The sequence below is a fragment of the Struthio camelus genome, chromosome 2, assembly GCF_040807025.1.
Source record: "Struthio camelus isolate bStrCam1 chromosome 2, bStrCam1.hap1, whole genome shotgun sequence".
Classification (NCBI taxonomy): Eukaryota; Metazoa; Chordata; class Aves; order Struthioniformes; family Struthionidae; genus Struthio; species Struthio camelus.
The window spans coordinates 132,932,409-132,942,479 of record NC_090943.1 but is presented as its reverse complement, the minus strand read 5'-3'; positions in this window follow the sequence as shown (position 1 = coordinate 132,942,479).

The following is a 10,071-nucleotide window of genomic DNA, read 5'->3' as shown; positions in this document are numbered from 1 at the left end:
TTTCTGTCCCTACATGAGAAAACTCAACTCCCATCATCTCTGTAACACACAATCCTATGCCTGTTTTTTCTGAATCACTCTGCTATACATGTCTCTCTTCTGTTATACATCTGTTGTGGCACAAGCTCATATCCCCACTGTCATTCTCTGAGTCAGTATTTGTACTTCTGTCTCATATTGTGATGAAAACATCTCTAGCGGCACTACACTTTAATTGGTATCAAAATATTTGGTAGCATAGTCAGTAACACCCACAACTTTCATTTATTGCTTCGCTGTCTATGGAATATTGGTATCTTCCTTCACTTTTATATGGCATTATTCTAATCCTTTTTTTAATTTTAATGATGACAATCCTAGTTTTGAGCAGTCCATGCTAGTATTATATGTCAGACCCTTTTCAAAAGAGTGAAGGCATTTGATCCCACTGCAAGCATGAGTAGATAATTTGCCAGCAGGTTCAGTTGCAGTTACAGCCAAAGCCAGTGAGTCTGACAGTAGGCCAGGGTGGACCCTAAGCAAAAGGCATTCTGAAAATTACTATGTGGCAGGTCTTCCTGGTCAGCTGCTCTGCCCATGCACCAAGCTGACTTTTGTCTAGAAAGCCCCACAATGGAAACAACACTGACTGAGATCACATCCCATGTATAATCACACTGTTAGAATATTAAAACACTTACTACTGTAGCAGTTTGGTGAAAATCAACTTGTTAATGGCCTGCATAGGATATGGTTGTTGAACTGAATGAACAAAATCTGTCAACAGTTTGCTGGCTATCAGGAAAAGTCGAGGTAACAAGAAGAGCTCCTTGAACAAATACCCACACCATTTCTCTCTGACATACATCCACATGCACCTATCATTTCAGTAAACCATTCTAGATAAGGCCTTCAAGAGGAAAAAAACACTTGTTTCTGCATGCTGTCTTTTGGAATAAAGATATCAAATTATTATTCCAAATTATCTGGAATTCCAAGTTATTTGGAATAAAATATCAAAAAAGATCATGGCATCTCTTTTGGGTCCTAAATTAAAACACCTTATTACCTATCTTCTGCATAGCCCATCTCTAACAGTGGGGTTAGTTGCTTTAATTTGAATGAATTCCTCTGTTTTCTGGAGGCTGAGTCCAAAGTTATGGAAAAGCAGCACTTTCTGAAGAATAGTACAGAGCAGTGCAACTTAGATCTCAAATTTTGGCTACATTAACCTGGAACAAAACTTTACTTCTATCAGTACAGCTAAAATGTGCAGACCCGCCACCCAGGCCTCTGCCCCACTCCCCCCAGTACAGCTTGGGCAAGAGGCTGGAGCCAGGCAGCCTTCAACTGCTCCCAGTGCTCACCAAGGCAGGATACTGGCCAAAAGAAGAGTGACCACACACAGACTAAACCCTGACCACTTTGCAGGAAACTTTTTTTTGTGTCTCCCACTAATTCCTCATTTATGTGGATGCCCTTCCAATATGTATTACCAACAGAAAGAGCAGGATCAGTGAAGCAGAGGGGCATTGCTCATGTTCCTGTATTTTAAAGGCAGCCAGGGACAGGACAAACCAGAGGTGCTGGGCGAAGACCTATTGCGAAGACCTGGAGGTGCATGGTGCAGGTCTGAGAGCAGACCACCAGCCTCCTTGAGTGTGTTTATACAAACTAAAACTGCAGGCTCCTGGGCGCTAGCTGGGACCTGCACATAGGCACTGCTCCGGAGGCTGGAGCACAAGGAGTATCCCTCTGTCCGTAACACAAACATGACCTAGAAGAGGGCAGTTATTTGCAATGGACCTGAGCTACACTCTGATTTCAATTGCACTAGGATCATCTGTATCCAGAATAAAACTGACCCGTCCATTAGGTTAACCTGTGTTTGCATTGCTGTCAGGTAGATCAGATCAGGACTTCTGTCACCCAAGCAGATGGTATGGGGAGCATAAATATACAGATATTTACACATGGCTATACAATCTCCACTATCAATTCCATTTCAAGGGTCATTAAGTTTGACTGTAAAACTGTAGATGCAGTTATGAACAAAGTAATTGTAAAAATAAACATACAGTTGTATCTAGTTAGAGACAAAAATCTACTTCCACAGGAAGACGGATCAACTTTTTTTAAAAGTAAAAAAAAACACAGAGAGCCAAGAGAGAAGAACAAAGAAAGTGTAACAGTCTCTCGCAAATGCACTGAAATTTAGTAGACAAGTAAAAGGAGCTATTAAAAAAAGAGGCGCTGAAGTCGGAGGGCAATCTACTACCTTGCACTACAGATGAGAAAAACGGTCTAACACTTCACAAAGACGAGCCCTCCGCCACCCACACTTTCTGGCATAATACAAGGCGAGGGAGACGCTCCCCCGGCAGAGCGCGGTGCCGCCGCCGCCGCCGCCGCGGCCCCGGCCGGGCCTCGCACCGGTATTTCTATGCTGCCATCTAGTGCACTGCCGCGGGGGTGCAGGCAGCTCCGCCCCCGCGCTCCCCCCGCGCTCCTCCCGCGCCTCCCCGCGCGCTCCCCGCGTTCCCACGCCCTCGCCGCGCTCCCACGCTCCCCCCAACCCCTCCGCACCCCTCGACTTCGCTGCTTTCTTGCAGGCAGCAAACCTGTGCGAATTGCCGCCATAAAGCTCCCAGATGTTACACCCACACCTGGGCAAGAATTACAATAGCAGCGTATTTTATACAAATTAATTAGCATTCCTTCATGTTTAATTTGTGGAGCGATGTTCAGCAGAACAATGCAATGTCTTCTTTAGGAACATGCTGTCAGCTGATGACTAGGAGGGAAGGATCATATTTAAGAGCATTGCGAAGGCCCAGGCCTACAATTTCTATGTTTGATAGAGGACTAACAAACAAATGACCTTAATGGGAATAAGCACAGAGCAGCCTAGAGAAGTGCAAAGACCTGAGACAGAGTTTCTTTCAGTACTGCAGATCTCCATGGCCAGAGAGTCAATTAAAAATCATTTTATAATACAGGCAAAAACCACATCAGAGCACTAACTTCTCAATCAGAAACTTGGAGTAAAAGCCCATGAGCAAAACGCATTGTTGCCCAGCAAGCAGGCTGCCCAAAGGCCCCCGGGCCTTGTTACATGAGAGCTCTGCAGTCACAGGCGTTGGGCTGATGCCCCCCTTCCCCTGGCTCCTTCGCACATGTGCTGGAAGGGAGGCCGGAGACACAGCTGAAGCAGAGCCTGCACCCCAAACCCCCTCAGAAGCAGAAGAGGAGACCACCCCTTCCCCCTCCTACCCCCGCGCAACCAAGGCAGAGTTTCCCTTTTTCATCAGAAAGCCAGGATCAGCCCAGGATAGTAAAGTGCCTCCTTAGAAAGTTCATAAAACATCAACAGTCATAAACTGCTAAAGAGCAGCTTGGGAATATGGCACGATCAGTTACTACTGAAAATCTCTGGATTGATAGCAATACAAAGCACAAATCCTCACGCTGTGCACTGATGGGTCACTCCGGTAACCACCTATGTCAATAGCAAAGGAGTGTATCAGTACTCTGAAACACAGAATAAAAGTATTTCCTGATATCCCACATTTTGGTTCATACACGAATCATCCAGCAGAGGAGATGATACATCCACTCTCCATGATCCTCACACCTCAGAAACAACTTGTGGTATTTTTTAAGGTGAGTGGGATGAGATTCCCTAACAGACCCCTCCTCAGCTCCGCCTTTACATGTGTTCTGCTCAGTCTCTATCTCTGACTTCATTCAACCTCAGTTTCCTGCATCCCAAAAAAGCAGAGAGGAATTCTCTGCCTGCTACCCTGCTTTGGCGTCTCTGAAAATTAAGACACAGAGTTACGACAAGCAAAGCAGCACGCCGGGCAAAATACCACGGAGGACACTGAGCGCCTCACAGAACCCCCCAGCCAGGGAACGGGAAAAGCTGACGCAAAGCAGCAGAAAGGCAGCCAGAATGAAGCAGCGGCCAGTGAGGAAGTGAGTGCATCAGCAAAGTAGCAGGAAGGGAGGAAAGGTGTTGTAACTTTATTATAGGTTTTTGATGCTTGCTTTTTGCAAAGCCCAAACTTCTAAGGGAAGTAATTCTACAAAACCTCAATTTTCATTAAAAAGAAAATAAACAAACATCCCTAATCCTCAGAGCTGCAGAGGTAATGGGAAAAATGCTTGGAACTGTATTCCAGTATACCCAAATGGCTGGAGAAAATGAATGAGAAACAAAATGCTTGTTTTTAAGTCCTTGGGGGATTTAAGCCGAGTTCATGGTTTTGGTGGCACTTTGTTAAACTGCAATTTTATGTTTAGTAGTACCAGGACTGAATGGATGGAAAGATAAGAGTTGAAAAAGAGAGAAAAATAATGTAGTAAGAAGAGCAGAAGAAAGGGACAAAGTATGCACTATAGGAAGCAGGTCTGCACAAAAGAAAATGCCTACTTACTTGCTAGGGATTTCACACTAGTCTGTGCTCGTGGATGCTGGAGCGAGAGCGGGAGAAGTCCAGACATACAGTGAGCAGCTCAGGTCCAGAAAACAAAACCCATTTCCCTCTCTTCGTGCCGCTTGAGTATTCTACAGCGTGATCCAGCAAGAAAGAGTGCACAAAGCATGCCGGGTGCTCAGTTTGCTTTCAGCAGCAGGTGTGTACACCATAGGCTGTGTTTTATTCAAAAAGGGAGGCGGCTGGTTTTGCCTGCTCTGGCCGTTGCCCTGCGCTTGAGGTGTTTCCTGAGAAGAGCCGAACACCTTGAGCTGAGAGAAACTCCTGCGATGCAACAAGTAAGCAGCAGTTTTGCAGCAAGGAACCAGCCTGGAGCTGGGGGTTGCAAACTCAGAGCAAAGTATCAAAGAGTTTCCCTGAGGGACCCCACAGGGGCCACAGGAGCCTTGGGCAGCCTAGGAAGCCCCCGGGAGCTGCCCAACGAGCGAGCAAAGGCAGACGAATGCATCGATCCCGACGGGGTGTCATGGCAGGGGACAGATGCAGTTTTCAGTTTTTCATTTTAGCGTCTCACACAGCACTTTCTTTGTATAGGCGCCTTCATTCGCTGTACGTTCCTACACAAAGCACCGTTTTCGAGACAGGAGGCCTCTGGGTAGGTTGGGCTTCTGTCCTAGCTGTACTGCACGGTACGACAGAAAAAAGAAAAGGGAAAACTATAGAGTACAAAGGCAAATCGCTGCCGTTTCTGAAGAAAAGCTAGTGCAAGGAGCAGTCTCTAACAACCAAATGGCTCCTGGAGCTGTAACGCCTTCCCTTGCCAGATTTAAGGGCCAGCCCAAGAAGGTTATGGTGAAAAGTTCTTGCCAAGATAATACCTTATATTAAAAGCAATCACAAAACAGTGATTGCTTTGGGGTATTATCGTGGCACTACAAAGTGCTACCGACAATTAATGTAAGGCAGGTAAAAGCTGAATCTTAGAAAAGGGACACTTCACATTATCTGCGGACAAACTACATATACCATTTTTACAAGATGAGCATTATTTATTTCTACTGGACTAAGTGTCCCATTAATAGCAGTGGAAGATGTTGATCAGCTAGCAGACTTCTACTTTAAAATCAGCTTAAGGACAACATTGCAATCACAACAGCATTATGTGGGGGCATTTTTGTCAGCATTGACAATTTTTATCCTGTACAAATGGTGGTGTTTAACAAAGACATATGTTTACACAGATGGAGGAGGGAGGTTGTAGTAATGGTGTGATTGAAAGTAAATTGGATTGGTTGAGTAGCTGATGCCAGCTGCCATTTCAGTCAAGGAGTAGGTGGGTTCTAGAGATGGGCTGTAGTTGCCGGGACCAGATACTGCAAGTTTCTTGGGTACCCGTTTTCTTCCATTTAGGGGTTCTTAGCCACGAGCCCCGGAAGCACGTTAGTTACAGCTTTTGCTACTGCTCCGTTGGGCTAAACGAAGAGATTTGCCTGCTCAGCCGCTTTCTGAGAAAACTTTTCGGAGGCCCATGCACCGGACAGTGAACTGGCTCAGGGCCCGAATTCAAGCAGGGGTCTTCAAGTTTCAGTCTTTCTGTCCTAGCTGAAACCTAGGTGTTCACTGACAATTAAACGTGAACCTTTGGGCACACAAGACATAGGTGTCCTGTCAAGGCTCGACTTGAGCTTTCTTACAGCTCTCCAGATGCAGAATTTGTTTAAAGACTCCCTGTCTATCCTCCCTGTGTGTTTCTTGCCTATCCAATAAGCCAAATACAGAGACAACCTTATTTCTGAGTCCCGGAATAGAAATATTGCACTAGAAACACAGATCTCAGAGCTCTAATGCTTGGATTTGTCCAAGAGGGGCTTCTAAAGATAGAGGCCCATTTTCAGGCTTTGGGTCTTTATGAGCTGTCTTTATTGGAATATGAAAGTACTAATAGCTGTACAGCTAATGGAAATGACACCTGCAGGGCCCACTGCTTTTCGCTTAATGACCGTCCCACATGAGCAAAGGGTACATTCCCTCCTCCGCAATCACCCAGCCACAACTTTCCTTTTGCTTTGTAGGCCCTGCTGCGCTATGGTGGCAATAGTGCGAGGAGAAGGGACAGGAGAGCGGGTCTGTGTCACGTACAAGCTTTCATTTCATTTTGTGGCATTATGTTTTTTCCTTTCTTCTTCCTACATCAGTTAATTTAGATGATGCAGACAACATATTTACACATGAAGTGGCTTTTCTTCACAATTGCTAATCAGGTCTAGCTCCTCTATAGTACTTGGACGTCAACCCACTCTTACAAAGAGGCCAGCATAATGCTTCCTTATGTTTTATCATCTATATTTTAAAAGCTATCTCAATGCAGCTTTTTTTAGAAACGTAGCTATATTTTACAATTTTTAAAATACCTAAAACTATTCTTTGGTAGTTTCCCCTAATAACTTCCACTGCCTTTTCATAGTTGATTGAATAGTACCTGATTGAATAGACCCCTTGACTGAATAGTACCTGATTGTTTAGCTGTAGACATACCAGAGCCAGCTTTAATGTACAGGGTCCTAGCATGGGAATGGGTAACATGCACCTCTCTGTTTGGTAACAAGCCATGCAGAGTCATGCTTCAAGAAGCTGTTTTCAGAGGGAAGGCTCATATACAGAAGCACTATTTTTTCTCCTCTGATTTTTATTGCAACACAATTTGGCAGAGTGTTTCCATTATTGAAACTACTACAGTGAAAGAGATTTCAAAACCAGTCTTTATTTACTTTGTTTATTCTGTTGAAGGGTTCAGATATAACTTCATTTGTATACCAGCAGTAGCCTTACAGCACATGTAATTTACTGTTACAAACAGCAATGCATTTTATACAGCAGAACATCTACACATATGGAGAAACAAAGCCAACTACATTCACTATAATAATAAGATTGCTTCAGCAGCGTAAATGACAGAGTTAATGCTCAACTGTGTTAAATGCCTGCTATTTCCCTATTATAGTCAGTGATATATCTTCATTGTTCAGTAATGTAGCCAACAATTGAGAGTTAAGTAGTAGCCACTATTCACCTTCAGTAAGCTTTACAGGTATTTTACATGCAAAGAGATAAACTCCTTAAAATAGGCCATTTACTACATCCAACTGAATTACAGTGTATAAAACAGTAATGGTTATTTTCTAAAATATTACCGCATATTTTTGTTGTAGTAAAAGAGGTAAAGCCATGAAAACCAAGGGCAACGTATAAGCTTTTAATTTTATGCTGAGATAATGAATGCAAATGACTTTGTCAATATTAATCATGAGACCTTCACATTAACAATATAGGTTTTATAATCAAAAATCTATTATGGTAGTTTAAGTTTTTATTCAGAAAAAATTAAACTTACAATAATACACATTAAATATCACTCTTAGTCTTGCGTAATGTTAATTTGGTGCTGTTCCTCTGGCAAAAAAGAGTAGCCTTTTCCAAGCGTAAAGCCTATTTATAGTGCAGTCAGTTTTCTTTCCCTCCCTTGCCCTCTGTCCTTCCCCTGAGAAAGCACTCCCTGTTCTGAGTTTTCTGCCTGAACTTCACAGTTTAATACAAAACAGCACACGTTGGATTCGTCCCCAGTGGAGGAAATGACCAAAAGATCACACAACAGACATGACGTCTTATTGTGCTGTGGTTTTCAACCCATGATATGGGGAGAGGAGGAGAGTTTAAAGGAGAAATAAATCACGGTCTTGAAACGTAACTACCAAAAAAAAATCATGTTCATAGAAGCCATATGACAGGGTACGAAGGGGATCACACCCTCTTGAGAGCAGTATTTAGGCATCAGAAACAACCGATCACTTAACTGCTGTAAAGGGCACAAACAGTACTGTGAAGGGGATATTTTAACATACGTAAAGACAGCAAATGCTTTGGGTTTATATTGCACTTAGTGCCACTGAAACAAATAATGTGCAAAACTTTTGAAATATACTCTAATGTATGCAAATATAGGCTATTATTTTGGGGGAAAAATCAAATAGAAAGGGCATTTGTTACCAACAGCTCTTCCTTACCTACAATTTCAACAGAAAAGTAAGGGCTGCTGTGGGAAGAAAACTAGATTTGGAGCATACCTGGCTCATGATGCAATTCCATGTATAATTCAATAAGGAAAGTTGCTTATAACACATCTTACTTTTCTATTCCCAGCTAGAGGAGTTTAGACAATGTGACAGCCTCTCTTAATACGGGAGGCGGTTTGGCTTGTTTTTGTAATTAAACATGAACAAAGAATCAGAGACAGCTCACCAACTTTTGCACTTCCCAGGATTCCCGAGCAATTTTACAGAAAGAGATTCAGTTCCAGGCTCTGTAAAATGATGACAGTATACAAACGTCTTTGTAAAGACCTGAAGTTATGGACGTTCACGTTTCTGTGGGGTAAGTTCGGTGCGAATGCAGCATGCCAGCAGCTCCACGCTAACTCACCACGTGCTCAACTTGGTAGCTTACCATCCCCTTTCAGGAGGAAACATAGAGAGGGGCAGCAGTGATGTGTTAGGATGTCCATGACCTCAAGTAAAAGAAACTATAGAATAGCACGGCATTACTTCAAAACAGGCATTACTTCAAAACATCGGCACTCCCTTATTCACAGTATTTACGCTTAACTCGGGGCTCTGAAAGGAAATGAAAGTGACAGTTGAAGTCACTGATCCTGTCCCGATGGTGGTTGTGTACTACTAACTTCTTTATACTCAGTATTTAACGGACCCTTTTGACAGCAATCTTGCTCTTCATCACCTACTGCTGGTATAAAAGTGCTTTTTACATAATGAACTTGGGTCTAGATCTGATTTTATTCAGCTCTTCAGAAATGCTGGTCAGATTAGCACAAGCTCTGACAGGGCAACCAGCGTGAACCGTAAGCGCTCACCAAGAATGAAGCACAAGGCTGCTGCTCCAAGTTATTTAGATAGAAAGTTCTACGTAGTCTTCATGCCAGGGAAGAGATTGAGCTGCTGGGAACTTGATCCAGATGGCAGCCTTCAGATACGAACATAATAAAAACAACTTCTACCATGACAATTGGCACAAAAAATGTGGTAAAAGTGTGCATCTCCACTGAGATTTTTTTTGGTCTCCAGACAGTTTTAACTGTTTTAGTGGCTCTTAGAGCTTCCCCCATGGAATAATGTAACTTTTCCAGTCGTTATCAAGCCTAACGCTACTTGTTCAGAAAATGAACAATAATGTAAAAAAATTAAAGTAACGCAAAGTCTGATATAGCACATTTATCAAGTTACACATGTATACCTTGCTCTCCATCTTTTAACCAATATACACGCATACATGCAAAGTACTGAGAATTTAAAGCAGCTTTTTATTCCTACTCAAAACCTGCCATGTAAAGCAGGCTAAGCATTGCCTGCTCCATGTAAACAGCTTTATATTAAGCTTTAGAGCAGAATTTTTCACTGCAAGTCTCACCCTTCAGGCTAATCGGATGCTGTATCTCACTGAAGGCGGCTCCGGTAACCCCACCACTGACCCCTTCTAGCCAAACAACATGCACTCCACTTTTCCCTGAAGAATTACAACGAGAATCTATGAGAGGGGTGGAGAGGTTAGTCTCATCCTCATCTTTCTGTATTTTCAAATCTTA